The 16,396-nt window shown below is 44.1% G+C and overlaps 1 protein-coding gene and 1 pseudogene across 1 annotated transcript in view; both read left to right on the top strand.

Annotated features, from left to right (window-relative positions):
* The window catches only part of LOC126281761 (microtubule-associated protein futsch), a 791,323-nt gene that overhangs the window by 506,365 nt on the left and 268,562 nt on the right, over positions 1 to 16,396 (top strand). The gene's annotated exons all lie outside the window — the stretch shown is intronic.
* On the top strand, positions 1,782 to 1,899 carry LOC126282557 (5S ribosomal RNA; annotated as a pseudogene).

Here is a 16,396-nt window from a genome sequence, read left to right as displayed (position 1 = left end):
CAGGATAAGCAGCGGTATATGGCTGTTTGATGACGAAGCTGTGGTGTAGGAAAACGTGTTGAATATGAGTGACTTAAGACGAGACAAGATGACTTAGACCAAATTTCCAGTTGCTATGGTGAGTGGCAGCTACACTAATTGCGGAAAAATGTAAGTTAATGCAGATGAGTAGGAAAAACAAACCTATAATGTTCGAATACAGAATTGGTAGTATGCTGCTCGACACAGTCACATCGATTAAATATGTTGGTGTAACGCTACAAAGCAATGGGAAATAGAATGATCATGGAAAGACTGTAGCATGGTGGGCGAATGGTCGTCTTAGGTTTGTCGGGAGAATTTTAGGAGAGAATGGTTCATCTGTAAAGGAGACCACATGTAGGACACTAAAGCAACCCTTTGTTGAGTACTGCTCGAGAACCAGGTCGGATTAAAAGAAGACACCGAAGCAGTTCAGAGGTGGGGAGCTACATTTGTTGCCGGTAGATACGAGCAAAACACAAGTACTACGGATGTGCTTCGGGAACTCATATGAGAATCACTGAAGGGAAGGCGACATTCTTTTCGAGGAACACTATTGAGAAAGTTTAGAGAACGGGCATTTGAAGCTGCCTGTAGAGCGATTCTAGTCCCGCTAACGCACATTTCGCGTAAGGACCTCGAGGATGAGACACGGAAACATATGGACGAACACTTTTCCTTCCCTCTGTTTGAGAGTGGAACAGGGAAGATCATACGATAGTTTACGGAGTATCTATGTAGACACAAGGCAAATGTCGGCACTGGAAATCTCCTCCCATATATTCTTAATTCGGACACCCTTTTCCACAGTACCGGCTCCGCTGGTATTTGGCTGCGAAGTCCCTCGCTCTTCAGTAGGTCATTACTCGAACACCCTCTCTGCCTTCAGGGATAGGTTATAAAAAGAATATTTAAAAAGTTTATTGGCGAGGTAAGTTAACTGCAGAAGGTTAAGTCCGACCTGCCCATGATGGGCCGGAAACAGACCTTCCTAGCACCCAAAATGGAATTAATGTGTCTGCTTCTCTGACGGACGTGCAGCTACTCAGTGGCCTTCGGCTAGCCCTTCTGTTGTGGGCACATCTTGATTGACCGACTCAATTCGAAATGCCCACAATCAGTTTCTGAATTATACATGCGGCTGCTGTATGACGCCATGATAATTCGCCCAAGAAGACGCGTATAAATGACCGAAATATACTCGTGTTACATAGACGTTGCTGAGGTCTCCAACAATCTTGGGAATTGCAAAAAAACATACAATACTTGATGCTCAGTTAACGTTTAATAGCACTGTTTAGTTCGGCGCGACACTTGTCCGCTGCATGTTGCGATCATAGGATGCCCATCTGCTAATTGTTTTTCTAATTACTTTTGTCATATGTGCGATTTATTCGTTGTTGTTTGGTGTGAAAGTGATGGTAGATGCCGCGGTTTCGTGGGTTCTGCTCAGACATTTACCATGTAACTACTATGTATTTGTACAATCCAACGTATTCTGCTTCTATATGCATTGTATTAAGTGAAATAAACTTACGTTGTGTCAGGTGAGAACAAACCTTTCCAAATTTCTGGTACATAAAGCCCTACGTTAAATTAGAAACATTGCTTATTCTTAACAAAAATAACATTGTTTATATTGGGCTGGTTGTTACTGTTTACATACTTTTAACGCAACTAACACTATAAATGTTTAATAGACAGTAAATATTTTTCTTACAAAAACAACAAGAAAATGTACCACATCTTAATACAGAGTGCCGAACGGCCTTGTCGCAGTGGTAACACCGGTTCCCGTCAGATCACCGAAGTTAAGCGCTGTCGGGCTGGGCTAGCACTCGGATGGGTGACCATCCGGACTGCCGAGCGCTGTTGGCAAGCGGGTTGCACTCAGTCCTTGTGAGGCAAACTGAGGATCTACTTGCTTGAGAAGTAGCGGCTCCGGTCTCGGAAACTGACATACTGCTGGGAGAGCTGTCTGCTGACCACATGCCCCTCCACATCCACATCCAGTGACGCCTGTGGGCTGAGGATGGCACGGCGGCCATTCGGTACCTTTGGGCCTTCATGGCCTGTTCGGGAGGAGTTTTAATACAGAGTAAACGTTTTTCTTACAGAAAATTTCTGGACAGAACGAACGAAACGTCACGACGCAACTTCGCTGGCTTGCCAAAAACCAATCTGCGAAGTACAATAATGTATAATAAATACAATAGTGTATAATAAATAGATGGGTAACTAATCATGGCCTAATTCTAACGTCACAGGTTGTGAAAACTAAATATAGATATTAAAACGTAGTTGAAGCAGGAAGTAAGAGATTAGCGAATGTTTACCAATTCTGGGAAACTCAGTTCTCTCCTGACGCTCTTGATGAAGGCTGTGCCACATGGGACGCGGTCGCCACTGCAATGTAATGGTCTCCCTAACAAATTGGCTAAGTTTCTTTTTTCTGTTTCCTTTTTTGCACCTTCCTCACTACAACTTCATATCTCTCTCTCTCTATCTCTCTCTCTTTCTTTCTTTCTTTCTTTCTTTGTTTCTCTTCCCCTCCCTCCATCCCCCCCCCAATCCCACGCACACACACACACACACACACACACACACACACACACACACACACACACACACACACACACATTCGCCTCAGTAACTTTCGTAAAAACACTCGAGAGAGACTAGGCATACTATGCGCCAACCACAAATAAAATTGTCTTGTACGGGTCCCGTGTTGTTTTACAGTTGGGAGCCCATACCTACTCCTTCAGCATTACTTCAACTGACACAGTGATAAGTTCTGTTGTCATACTTTCAACTGCGCAGCAGTAATATGAAATAAGCGGCGACCTCGGCGAGGAAAAAAATTACGATCTGTCTAATAAAATGACTCAAATTCCGAGCTAGGCGCACAATCCCAGAATGAGGCAGCTGCCTACGAGTAATCGAATAAGCGTTTAGCAGGGGCCTGATGCAACTACGCTGTTTAATGCTTCGACGGCGTTATTGGCTTCAAATGGCTCTGAGCACTATGGGACTTAACTTCTAAGGTCATCAGGCCCCTAGAACTTAGAACTACTTAAACCTAAGGACATCACACACATCCATGCCCGAGGCAGGATACGAACCTACGGCCGTAGCGGTCGCGCGGTTCCAGACTGTAGCGCCTAGAACCGCTCGGCCACCCTGACCTGCGAGGGCGTTACTACTATAGGGTAACACATGTACGCGGCAAAAAGAGACGTACAACGAAAGATTATTTTATTATTGTTGTATAAAACGTTGATTTAGCTCATATAATACAAGTTTATTTTTATCGTTGTTTAATCAAACTAAGATTAAACTGTGATTTGGCTCACACATTTTTACCTTCATAATATAAAGACAGCCATTCCTTACGTGTGTGCACGGTCCGCCAAGCGTTCGCTCATGTTACGAAAACAGGCGCGCTCGCCCGAGGGTTAAAAGGATCGCTAGACCCAAACTGCGGGCGCTGGCAGTGACCGCATCGTGTTGGGAAAGCTGCGGTAAGCCGCGAGATAACACTGCCGCAATGGCAGCGCGCGACAGCAAGGCAAAAAGGAGCCGCGTTGGGCAGGCTTCTGCAAGCGGCCGTGCCCCTGGCAGCTTCCAGCTTTTGTTTTCGGCGGCAGGAAAGCGGCTAGCGAGGCCGCAACTCGTGGTGACTAAGCCTGTTTAGGCAACGAGCTTTTGTTGACTAATACGCACGTGTTGACAGATGTGAAAATCACCGAACTATCAGTTTAATAAGCCACAGTTGCAAAATACTAACGCGAATTCTTTACAGACGAATGGAGAAACTAGTAGAAGCTGACCTCGGGGAAGATCAGTTTGGATTCCGTAGAAATGGGACACGTGAGGCAGTACTGACCCTACGCCTAATCTTAGAAGCTAGATTAAGGAAAGGCAAATCTACGTTTCTAGCATTTGTAGACTAAGAGAAAGCTTTTGACAACGTTGACTGGAATACTCTTTTTCAAATTCTGAAGGTGGCAGGGGTAAAATACAGGGAGTGAAAGGCTGTTTACAATTTGTACAGGAACCAGATGGCAGTAATAAGAGTCGAGGGGCATGAAAGGGAAGCAGCGGTTGGGAAGGGAGTAAGACAGGGTTGTAGCCTCTCCCCGATGTTATTCAATCTGTATATTGAGCAAGCAGTAAAGGAAACAAAAGAAAAATTCGGAGTAGGTATTAAAATCCATGGAGAAGAAATAAAAACTTTGAGGTTCGCCGATGACATAGTAATTCTGTCAGAGACAACAAAGGACTTGGAAGAGAAGTTGAACGGAGTGGACAGTGTCTTGAAAGGAGGATATAAGATTAACATGAACAAAAGCAAAACGAGGATGATGAAATTTAGTCGAATTAAGTCGGGTGATACTGAGCGAATTAGATTAGAAAATGAGACACTTAAAGTAGTAAAGGAGTTTTGCTATTTCGGGAGCAAAATAGCTGATGATCGAAGCAGAGAGGATATAAAATGTAGAATGGCAGTGGCAAGGAAAGCGTTTCTGAAGAAGAGAAATTTGTTAACATCGAGTACAGATATAAGAGTCAGGAAGTCATTTCTGAAAGTATTTGTATGGGGTGTAGACATGTATGGAAGTCAAAAATGGACGATAAATAGTTTGGACAAGAAGAGAATAGAAGCTTTCAAAATGTGGTGCTACAGAAGAATGCTGAAGATTAGATGGGTAGGTCACATAACTAATGAGGAGCTATTGAAGAGGATTGGGGAGAAGATAAGTTTGTGGCACAACTTGACTGAAAGAAGGGATCGGTTGGTAGGACATATTCTGAGGCATCAATGGATCACCAGTTTAGTTTTGGAGGGCAGCGTGGAGGGTAAAAACCGTAGAACAAGACCAAGAGATGAATACACTAAGCAGATTGAAAAGGATGTAGGTTGCAGTAGGTACAGGATAGAGTAGCATGGATAACTGCATGAAATCATTCTCAGGATCGAAGACCACCACCACCACCACAACAACAACAACAACAACGCCCTCTGTCCGTCCTCACCATCACCTCTACCACCAACGCACGAATGTTACGACAGGCGTGTTATGATGGGGCGCTACTGTCTGGAGGAAACTCGACCAACGGACATTTAATTAGCGAGCACATACGAGGGTTGTCCAGAAAGTAATGCTCCGCATTTTTTTTTCTCAGCCGAAAACAATGCAACGAATGCGAAACGTTACATATATACTGTTTGAAGTCTCCTGAGTGAGCGCGCAAAGTTTCCGTCACGTCCGAGTGATAGCGTAGCTGCCGTCTGTAGATTACAAGCAACGTGCCTTATTGAGTTTCTCACTGGAGAGAAATTGTGGGGAATATTCACAAACGCTTGTGCAAAGTCTGTGGAGCATATGCTGTGGACAGAAGTACAGTTAGTCGCTGGGCACGGATGGTGAGGTCATCACAAGGCGGTTCGGCGGACCTCCACCATTTGCAGCGGTCGGGGAGACCATCCATTGCTGTCACACCTGACATCCCTGACCTAGCCCCTCGGACTTTCACTTGTTTGGGCCATTAAAGGATGCCATTCATGAAAGACATTTTCAGGACGATGTGGAGGTGATTAACATAGTGAAGCACTAGCTCCGCCACCAGGACAAAAGCCGGCCGAAGTGGCCGAGCGGTTCTAGGCACCACAGTCTGGAACCGCGCGACCGCTACGGGCGCAGGTCCGAATCCTGCCTCGGGCATGCATGTGTGTGATGTCCTTAGGTTAGTTACGTTTAATTAGTTCTAAGTTCTAGGCGACTGATGACCTTAGAAGTTAAGTCCCATAGTGCTCAGAGCCATTTGAACCATTTTTGAACCAGGACAAGAATTGGTGCCGAAAGGGCATGCACGTCCTTGTTTCGCGCTGGAGGAAGTCCGCAGAGCTGGATGGAGATTACGTGGAAAAATAGGGTGTGTAAACAATACACCATTCTTTCGTGTGTGTAATTCTCATTATGTTCAATAAAGAACTGTTGAACAAAAAATGCGATGCATTACCTTATGGGAACCCTCATATTCCCTGGGATATTAGCAACCCTTCGTCTATTAATCACAATTTATTTGTAGTGACAGCAGTGAACATCCGTTGCAAGACGAGCGGTGTGATTCTGTACGGCCATCTACAGATCTTTTAGTAGAAGCTAACGGTATTTGATCGCAACTTCATCAAGAGCAATGCACAAACGTATTTCAGAAACACGTTTACTCGGAATGTAGCCGTTATAACAAACTAAAGAGGTTGTTAGTGCCGTCTGCTTTCCCCATACTACCACATTTGAAAATGTTGCTAGTTTAATTGGTTACTATATCAAACGTTTTGTCCTTGAACCTGGTTTGATCCTTTGGTCTTTCTCCCAGCTTCCCTGTCTTTGCTACATTCCTTGTCTTTCACCCTAATTGTAAAATTTGTCGTTTTGCACGTCGTTACTTTTCTTTCTTCTGTTCTTCTACCACTTTCAACTTTGCTTTTCAAATCTTTTACACAAGTTCTGTGCTGATCAGTTATTCTTTTTATTCAGCAATTTCTTTAATGTTAGCAATTAGAAGAGCTATTTTCTCGGCAGATGTTAACAATGATATCTGTTCGCTTTGCACTTTTATTTGATCTTCGCAGTAGTCATTCACTACCTTCAGTCGCGACCTCGAGCCACAGAGTAATTACAAGATGATGTGGTAAACTGCAAACCTGCCTAACTCTCTTCTTAATACGAAACTTGACCCCAGTGATAATATTAATTTCTTTAGAGAACTCGATCACAAAATTTATTGTGATGTTCAGTTCATTTTTGAGTTTTGTGAGTTTATAGTCCAATCATCAAATTTCATCATATGTGCTATGAGCGAGTTCTTACAGATGTGCGCAGATGCTGTTGTGTGGTGCGTGTGACACGGCAAATTCTACTCTCGTTCATGCCTTTATGGCATCACGTTCTTCTCGACAAACGAACGTGAACTCAGGACTCCCTGTACCTGAGGCACGTTTGCTACCAGACGATGAGACCATAGGGTGCTATAAACGATTGTGCATCAAATGAACGTCAAGTACATTCTTTGATGCACTGTGTAGAGAAACTGACGCGGTGACCGACATAAACTAAACAGCATCTTAAAAAAGCCTATATAGATGTCCAGCCAAAAAGAGGTTTCCGTGAAAATAATATGGATTTGTTTTCTCTGTTTCTGTTAGAAATTTTGTACGGTTTGTTCAGTGGTATCCTTCCCCCAAGACATTCTGGAGCTCATATCCAAAAAGAAAGAGAACGCCCATCTACCTGACGCATGTAATTTGGAAGTCACCTTCACATGTCAGCCTACGTCGCTTCTGCTCTAGCCTGCTTCGTACGGTGACGTGTGAAGAGTTAATGTAAAAACGTAGATGTCTCTCAGCACTGATATCCCCATTGTCTGCAGTACACCACCAGCCGCAAGCAAGAGGGTTGCCATGCGCCATCGCTTCCGGCACACATTCATGGTCTGAAGGCGATTTAATAAAAAAAGAAAAAAGAAACCAGTCACCACATTGAAAAACTTATGCGATCAAGACTGCTTCCAGTTTATTTATAATAATTACAGATCACTGTTTTCCTATGTAAGAACTATGTTCTTTAAAATGTCCTCCAGAAATGAACTGTATCACCACCAAAGAACACTCACAAGATAACAGACTGGATGCCTTGACGCAAAGTAGGCTTTCATGGAGTTTCATTGCATAACACTCAATTTCTAGATTCGAGCAACTCCTGTAAATCTCCCAACTATAGCTATGTGTGCTGATCTTTGCTAACATACTCCCGTAAAGTAGGGGAAGGAGGCGACTCACTGTTTAATGCCAAAGCGGGCAGAAATCCAGAGGAAATAAGGTTGCAGCTGAAGCCTTCGCCTCTAAGTAAGCCTACACTGTGTGTCGTCCCGCACTTTCAGAATCGTCTGTGGATGGGAAGACGGGTTGCTTGGGCTCCCCAAGAAGCTGCGACATCAAAGGAACAATCTGGTGAGATGTTTCTCCTCCTAGACAACGAAATGGGGGAATTTGTTTGACCCACCTCCAGAGAGGAAATTGTCCTTTGATGCATTAATCCCTCCTTTAGAGAGAGAAACTCCAGTGTACAGTGCTTGGTGTTTAGATATTACTGTACAACAGCTTTTTAACCATTGTATTTTATATTGTTTAGAGAGATTATGGGCTAGTTTCCCCTGTATTGTAGGTAAGTTTTAATTTTCTTTAAATGGTCAGCCCTCCTGTCGAAATTATCTAATAATTTTAATACCTTCCTACGGTGATTCGTTGAGTTAATTGGTCAGTTATCAGCCAGCCGCGCTATAAGATTAATTATTCTAGTGTATTTTTTCTTGTTCCTGTGCAATCCTAACAGTACATGGCAAATAAAGTTAATATTCTTAATTCCCTTTATTTGAACTTGTAGGATAGCGTGAATTCGAGTGAGCAAGAACAACACTGACGATATTTTTTGTCGACTGGTCTTTCGCAAACAAACTCTTTATTTTCTGGATCAGTCTTATTCGCGACCACGTCGTAGCTTTTAAAGCAACTGAAGTTACGGAGCCATGTTTACGTCCACGTTGGAACTGTAGGTTTTTGGAAAATATTGTTCCTTGATTACATTGGTAAGGACAATGACAACTGTGAAGTATCTATGAGTTTCTGTCCGGAACAATTTAATATGTAATGTCCACATAAATGTTTCCATGTGGAAGGCAGATGTGAGACATATTTGCAGAGGAAATGTAATTCAGGCACTAAAGGGGTCTTTTACAAGACTCTCGCTTGGTCGCTTCCTAAAGTATTAACATTAAATGTAGTTTCAATTGCGAATGTGGACAGTCATCAGCTATGTAATGGAATGACAACAGTGAAAATTTCTTCTGGACCGGGATTCGAACCCGGATTTCCCGCTTATCGCGAGCGGTGGCCTTACCATTTGGCTATCCGTGCCCGACTCACGGTTAGACACAAAATTTCATATGTCGTCAACCATGTGTCGACAATCTGTACTCGTACATCTATTATGGATATTTCCGTGCAGGTGAGACATTTTACTTGAAAGTCGCTTGCCCGGCGTCTGTGGATAAATACGATGTTGCAGTGAATGTGTTATTCCGACTACGATACAAAGTTCCTTTGGACTTGCATGTTCCCTACAGTGCCGCACGCGGTAGCCCAGCTGTCTCGGGCGCCTTGTCACGGTTCGCGCGGCTCCCTCCGTTGGAAGTTAGAGTCCTCCCTCGGGCATGTGTGTGTATGTGCGTGTGTGTGTGTGTGTGTGTGTGTGTGTGTGTGTGTGTGTTGTCCTTAGCGTAAGTTAGTTTAAGTTATATTAAGTAGTATGTAAGCCTAGGGACCGATGACCGCAGCAGTTGGATCCCATAGCAGCTTACCACAAATTTTCGAAAAAAAATCCTACAGTGTTGTTCAATACTCTTGGGTTTCTACCAAGTTCGATTCAAGCTGTGTCTTGTTTACGTGTTTAGTATGTGTGTGTGTGTGTGTGTGTGTGTGTGTGTGTGTGTGTGTGTGTGTGTGTGAGCTACACAACGAATATCGCCAATACTGCCAATGACGAGACGGGTGCGAGGACGGCTGCACGAGGTCACAAACAAATAGTCGAGAAAGAATTAATGATCAGTTCATAAGATGACAGATTCAGGGTGACTTGATAACAAGCAACCCATCAGTATAGCCGTAATTTCATTAAAAATTGTACGAGGATGAGTCAAATGAAAACCTTAAATTTGTAATAACAAATCTAAAATTCATGCCGTTATCCTTTAAGTTGGTAAGCGTGTCCCAAACAGCGTGCAGAATGACATGTAGGTGACAGCATAGTGCAGATGCACACGGACCGTCGAAGTATCAGTATGAAGACGGCCGGCCCACTTGCGACTTGCACCAGGGAAGAACAGCCTTCTGTTATTCGCTTTCGGCGTAGTGAAGGTGTGAAACCTAAGAAATTCATCAAAGAATGAAAGTTCAGTACCGTGACGCATGTTTGTCACAGCACCAAGTCTACGAATGGAGTAGGATGTTCGCAAATGGTGTGACTTCAGTGGAAGATGCTCCTCGTCCAGGTCAAGCACAACGAGTTGTGACTCCACTGAACATTGCAGCAGTTGAAGCCACAGTGAACGAAAACCGCCGAGTGGCACTGAATGACATTGCAGCATGTTTACAGATTAGTCATGGGTCAGCACACCACACTGTGCATGATGTGCTCCAGTTTCACAAAGTGTCTGCAAGGTGGGTGCCATGGCAGCTGACTCCTGAGATGAGAGAACGACGTGTTGATGCTTGTGAAGAACTTATTCAGCGGCGCTTTTAACGAGAAGGTGATGACTTCCTTGCAATAATCGCTACTGGGGACGAAACCTAGTTTCACTTCCACCAACCGGGAACAAAGAGAGCGAGCAAGGAATGGCGCCTTTCCTCATCACCAAAACCAAAGAAGTTTCGAACAGAACCATCAACAGGGAAGGTTATGCTACTTTCATTTGGGACGAAAAAGGCGTCATTTTGGAGCATTAGATGCCTTGGGGGACCACCGTCACCAGTGCATCATACACAGATCTCCTAAAAAAATCATCTGCGGCGTGCAATCAAATCAAAGCGGCGTGGATTGCTGTCAGCAGGTGTCCTTTTACAACATGACTGTGCAAGACTCCACTCTGCCCGTACAAATGTTGCAACCATAACAGACCTGCATTTTGAGTGTCTTCCTCATCTACCATACTCACCAGATCTTGCCCCAAGTGATTTCCATATGGTTGAACCACTCGAAAACGCAATGGGGGGAAAGAAGTTCAGGTACGTCACGTGGTGCATGAGTGGTTGCGCGGACTACCAAAAGAATTTTTTTCTAAAGGAATTTATGCACTTTGTTAGCGCTGGTGGACTTGCATTGAGCGTGATGGAGATCATGATGAAAAGTGATACAGCTTTGTACCACTTGTGCACAATAAATAATATTTAAAAAAGTATTTAAATTTTTCGTTTGACTCGCCCTCGTATTTAGTGTTTCCTCAAAATTCAGTCGTGATTTAAAACATTAACGAAATTTGCAAGAGAAAAGAAACGCGATGGTAATTATTCCTAAGCTGCCAAGTAGCCAATATCCTGGAAAAAGATTTCAGCAGCCGTCATTCTGAAAGGAATGGTAATGTACTTCCTACGAAAGCAACCGTTAAAAACTATTCAAGTGTAAAGCGATCGTTTCTCTGTCTTCAGGAAGCGTAGGGATACAGTGAGATCCACCTCTCCAACGTTTGGAACTGAGCCAGAATAGGAAACCTTTGTCGGCAAAAAGATGTCAGTTCCTGCGAAGCAGCAGGCAGGTTTTGGCTCTGTTTTTTGAAGCCGGAAGAATACAGGAATGTGGCGCCAGCTAAGCTATAAAAGGTGTGGCCGTCTACCACGTCATTTTGTGTTTGAAGGCGGACCAGCAGGGGCAGTTTCGTTACCGTCACAGACGCGTCTTGCAACAGGCATTTACCGTCCTGGCGTCAGTGGCAGCTTAGCTGTTGATCACCTTGAACAGCACACAGCAATGGTGTTTACGCACGCACGCCGTTTCGTCCGCTCGTTGAGCAAAAAATCTCGAACTGTGACCGAAATCCAAGAGCGGTGGGGTTGTGGTAAGATTTGCCTTAATCTCCCCCCTTTGCCACCCATATCTACTATCTCGGGTTCAGCACTCCGTCTCTAGCTTGATCGTAGTTCTGTGTACCTAGCTATTGTTTCAGTACACGTCGTTTATCATTGCACGAAGTCATTGAAGGCTGCCCTCCGCTAAAGGGCTCTGAGCACTATGGGACTTAACATCTGAGGTCATCAGTCCCCTAGACTTACAACTACTTGAACGTAACTAACCTAAGGACATCACACACATCCATGCCAGAGACCGGATTCGAACCTGTGAGCATGGCGGTCACGCGGTTCCAGACTGAAGCGCCTAGAACCGCTCGGCCACACAGGCCGGCTGCCCTCCACTAAATAAATATTTTGCTTAATTCTAATTTCAGAATATATCATTATTTTGCTTGCTCCTTATTTCTTTCTTATGAGTGTTAAGATATCCTTCTACCATTCCTAATATACAACAAATCATAGAGACCTACAACGAAGAAATTGCCTATTAATACACTCCTGGAAATGGAAAAAAGAACACATTGACACCGGTGTGTCAGACCCACCATACTTGCTCCGGACACTGCGAGAGGGCTGTACGAGCAATGATCACACGCACGGCACAGCGGACACACCAGGAACCGCGGTGTTGGCCGTCGAATGGCGCTAGCTGCGCAGCATTTGTGCACCGCCGCCGTCAGTGTCAGCCAGTTTGCCGTGGCATACGGAGCTCCATCGCAGTCTTTATCACTGGTAGCATGCCGCGACAGTGTGGACTTGAACCGTATGTGCAGTTGACGGACTTTGAGCGAGTCCTGTGGAAGACATTGGGGTGATGTAATCACAAGTGTTACTGAAATGTTCAAGAAGACGCGGTGATACACCCTACTAGAAAGATGCGGGGCATCACGAACAGCCTTGTTGCAATTTTGTCATATGGTGACATGGTTGGAGACCATGGCTGTTATTTTAAGACAAATGCTGATGGCGCTGAGACAGCAATCAGCCACAAATTTAAGTTCCTTTATTCAAAAGGTACCGTTACCGGTTCCATGTCATTACAATTCATCGTCAGACGGCTTTTATGCTTTCATTAGAACATGTGGTGCACTTTTACTGATTAGTTGTCGTTAAATGCCGGTTAGGAGTACTTGGTTTCATAGTTTTCATCCAGCAGACGGCGTTCGTAGCTTTCGTCACATTCCCATCATTGCGCACATAAAGTTGTATAATTGAGCGCTTCAGATTTGTTGCTGAATACCTTTCCACCATATTCCTTCCGTTTCACACGTAAATTGGTATCACTGAGCATTTCATATTAGTCACAGAACAGACTTCTAACAAGTACCGCATATGTTACAAGTTTTCAACTTCGAGCATTATCATAGTTCCGAAATGATCACGACGCTAACTTCGGACAATATTGGGACCATACTAAGAGTGCCTACAGTCATTTTTTCTGGCATAACATTTGCGAACGGAATAGGAACGGGGACTAATGAAACTAGAACGGTATGAATTCTTGCCGCCCCCCCCCCCTTTTTTTCATAAAACGCACGGAGCCTTGCAGAGTAGATACACATAGATGTAGATATCTTTGATCCGCTTAACACGAAAACATTTCTTAAAATTTATGTCAAGAACGAAGAGCATTAAATGTTGACTACAGCGACCTTGTGTCGCTATTCCAAATTTGTTTACGTTGGTGGCGTCTAGTTCGCGTACTCGAACGAATTATGTTTTGCAACAGACTGCAAAGGCTACAGCGCAACACTGTCAACAGCAGTGAAAAGCTTGTGTATCGGCGACAGGTTTACATTGGCCGACCTATCAGAGGGCCAGAGACACGGGACGGAGCCGCAGCTGACGGGATTTGGCCGGGCAATTATCGCTCCATGCAAATTAATCTCCCCCGCTTTGCATACCATCAGCTGCAGCGGTCGGCGGGTGGTTACTGCCGAACGCTACAGCGCAATTTGCGCAGTCTGATTGGCACACAATTATTTAGGACGACTAATTATAAAATGCGGCCGCTAATGCTCTTCTGCTGTTTCATTTTAGAAATTGTGTGTGCAACGAGCGCGCTGAAATTATTTCACCTTCGGAAACGTACACAGGGTGCATAGCATACTACTGTCCTCTTCCTAGTATATTTGCGGATGCTAGCGGGAAGAAAAACTATCAGTACCCCTCTGTATAGGACAGAGGATTAACATAATCTCTGATTAAAATACGAGAGTGGCACAGTGTGGAACAAGCGGCAGCTGGACGGCGTGCCCAGTGAGCAACTGTGAATCTGCCCCACCACGCGCTCTGCCACTGCTGAGTTCAAAACGTCAGCTTGTGGTGAGCTCCAGTTACATAAAGGTCGCCTCAACTGATTCGCCGCCAAGTGTAAACTGCGTAGCATTATTAGTTTCTTGCAAGTGGAAAGGAATGGTGCAACAGATATTTATCGAAGAATGTGCAGAATGTTTGGAGAAGAGTTCATGATTTACTGTGTTGTGCGTGAATGGTTTCGAAAATTTTAAGAAGGTGGAACCGATTTTCATGATGAAAAGGATCAAGGACACAAGAGGACATTGTTCAACGAGTTTCCCTGAAGTGGTTAGATAAAACCGTAGGTTCTCCATTAACTGAATAAGTGGCTAGGATTTTTTTGGTTTGGGGGAAGAGGGGGTTCCAAACAGTGTGGTCATGGCAAGGAGGGAAGCGATTCCAAACTAAAAGTGAGTTTCAACGTCAAGACACATTTCTAGCATTGTGGGGAAGGCTAAGAAAAGGCTGCGTTTTATTGGCAGGACGCTTAGAAAATGTAACAGACCTAATAAGGAGACTGCCTATACTACGCTTCTCCGTCCTATTTTAGAATACTGCTGCGCGGTGTGGGATCAAAATGGTTCAAATGCCTAGAACCGCTCGGCAACTCCGGCCGTTTGGTGTGGGATCCTTACCAGATAGGACTGACGGAGTACATCGAAAAAGTTCAAAGAAAGGCAGCACGTTTTGTATTATCGCGAAATATGGGAGAGATTCAAATGGCTCTGAGCGCTATGGCACTTAATATCTATGGTCATCAGTCCCCTAGAACTTAGAACTACTTAAACCTAACTAACCTAAGGACAGCACACAACACCCAGTCATCATAAGGCAGAGAAAAACCCTGACCCCGCCGGGAATCGAACCAGGTATGGGAGAGTGTGTCGCAGAAATGATACAGGATTTGGGCTGGAAATCATTGAAAGAAAGGCGTTTCTGTCACTAAATTCCAATCACCAACTTTCTCCTCCGAATACGAAAATATTGTGTTGACACCAACGTGCATAGGAACGATCACCACGATAACATAATGGAAATAAGAGCTCGTACGGAAATGTATATGTGTTCATGCTTTCTGCGCGCTATACGAGATTGGAATAATAGAGAATTGTGAAGGTGGTTCGATGAACTCTCTGTTAATCACTTGAATGTGATTTGCATATAGATGTAGATGTAGTTATTGGCGATAACATTTCATGAAGCAGTACTGGAAAATTTGTCTACACGTAGAACAAATGCCTCAATCTTTACGGTGATTATGTCAAAATGTATCAGGAAATGCACGTAAGTTTTAGTAATAAAACAATTTGATGCAGGCTTGTATTTTGACTATCGACAATTGCAGGTCGAAAAAAAGAAGGGCCCTCTAAATAATTGCAATTAAATAATTAGTCTGATAAGAAGGTTCGTTGGTCGCTTACAACACCAATGAATGAACCAGTCTTCAGAAAATCAAAGCAAATACCATATTGAAACTACCTGGCAGATTAAAACTGCGTGCCGGACCGCGACCCGAACCACGAACGTGAGTGGCACTTGGGCAGCTGAGCCGGTAGAACACGGACGGCAAAGATCCCGGGAAGATGTCCCAGTCCGGCACATAGTTCTAAAATGCCGGGAAGTGTCATAACAGCGCACACACCGATGTGGGGTGATAAAGGGTTTAAAAATGGCTCTGAGCACTATGGGACTTAACATCTATGGTCATCAGTCCCCTAAAACTTAGAACTACTTAAACCTAACTAACCTAAGGACATCACACAACACCCAGCCATCACGAGGCAGAGAAAATCCCTGACCCCACCGGGAATCGAACCCGGGAACCCGGGCGTGGGAAGCGAGAACGCTACCTCACGACCACGAGATGCGGGCGTGGGGTGATAAATTCACTACGGAAATACCTCATTGATTTCAGTTACAGCTACAATATATCCCAAACGACCAAGAAAGATGTTTTGTTAAAATATGGGGTATGGAAATACGGAATTCCAGTGCAGAAGGAAATTATGTCGACAAAGAAAATCTACTTTGAGACGAGTTAAAATAAATTCTCGCCGACTCAGTCAGCTCTCAGAAAAATGACGTAACAGCCTGTTCTAGAGGTAAAGAAGGGAGTACGTGGCGAATTCTGTATTATTAACGGTCGCCCAGTCGCCAGCCCCAGTTGCTGATTGTCTATCTAACGGCTGTCAGAGAGAAAAATTTTGTTTACCTTATTTAATACAATTACCTACCGAATTTAAAATGCTATCATAATCTACTTATTAAGAGGTATAGTCTTACGTTAAATCTTTTACACAGTATCAAAGGCATAAACTGTGTATATGTCTGGAAGCAGCATAACTCAAGACGCCAAACTACCCACACTAAGTTCATCTTGTATTTGAG

Source organism: Schistocerca gregaria, chromosome 7 (assembly GCF_023897955.1).
Source record: "Schistocerca gregaria isolate iqSchGreg1 chromosome 7, iqSchGreg1.2, whole genome shotgun sequence".
NCBI lineage: Eukaryota > Metazoa > Arthropoda > Insecta > Orthoptera > Acrididae > Schistocerca > Schistocerca gregaria.
This window is presented reverse-complemented; position numbering and strand designations above follow the sequence as displayed.